The sequence below is a fragment of the Penaeus chinensis genome, chromosome 10 (genome assembly GCF_019202785.1).
Source record: "Penaeus chinensis breed Huanghai No. 1 chromosome 10, ASM1920278v2, whole genome shotgun sequence".
Lineage (NCBI taxonomy): Eukaryota > Metazoa > Arthropoda > Malacostraca > Decapoda > Penaeidae > Penaeus > Penaeus chinensis.
In genome coordinates this window covers 5,991,157-5,991,814 of record NC_061828.1, presented here as the reverse complement: position 1 = coordinate 5,991,814, position 658 = coordinate 5,991,157, and the positions used below count along the sequence as shown (strand labels likewise).

The following is a 658-nucleotide window of genomic DNA, read 5'->3' as shown; positions in this document are numbered from 1 at the left end:
GAAATCGCACGAGCATTACAATAAACAGCGGACCGCACGCTTTCACAGAACCTGCCTCACCGTTGCCAATCGCAGACTGCCGAGCGTTTTCTGGGATGACCTCAATGCTGAGGCCGCGGATGGGGCTGCCAGGTAGACTTTTTAAAAAACTACTTCGGGCCTCATGGATGTGTGGCTCACGCTGGTTTTTAAAGAACTTTCAGTATGATAAGGTTAATGCTGCCTGTAATTGTTTCTTGTTTGATTATACTCATGTTTTTTGTAACTATTGTTATCCTGTCTTTTAACGATTATTAATGTCAACAACCACATTCTAGGTAGTGGGAACATGGCAGATCACTACAGTTTCTGATGACTGATTTTTTTTTTTTTTTACTTCAAAGCAGTGTTTTGAAGTGAAAGTTTTATACGTATCCGGTTTGTTAAGTATGAATATCTTGCTACAGAACATGAGGGTGATTTGTTATACTCTAGTTACCAGTAGAATTAAACTCTTTTTAAAAGCTCGTTATTGTGGTATGCGTTGCTGGAGACAGACTGCCGCGCCCCGCACATGATTTACTTCGACTAGACATTTGACACGACTTCAGGCCACGCATTCCGAAGCTACGCAGTACCCATTAAGGAGACGCTGTACGAGGGAACTATACCTCCTGCC

At 42.6% G+C, this 658-nt stretch overlaps 1 protein-coding gene across 1 annotated transcript in view; it reads right to left on the bottom strand.

The window, feature by feature from the left end:
- The window catches only part of LOC125029534 (solute carrier organic anion transporter family member 4A1-like), a 57,327-nt gene extending 57,260 nt beyond the window's left edge, over nucleotides 1-67 (bottom strand). The window contains exon 1 of the mRNA XM_047619477.1: nucleotides 1-67. This exon is cut by the window's left edge and continues 97 nt beyond it. The gene's annotated coding sequence lies outside the window, so the exon portion shown is untranslated.
- Between the last annotated feature and the right edge of the window lie 591 nt (nucleotides 68-658).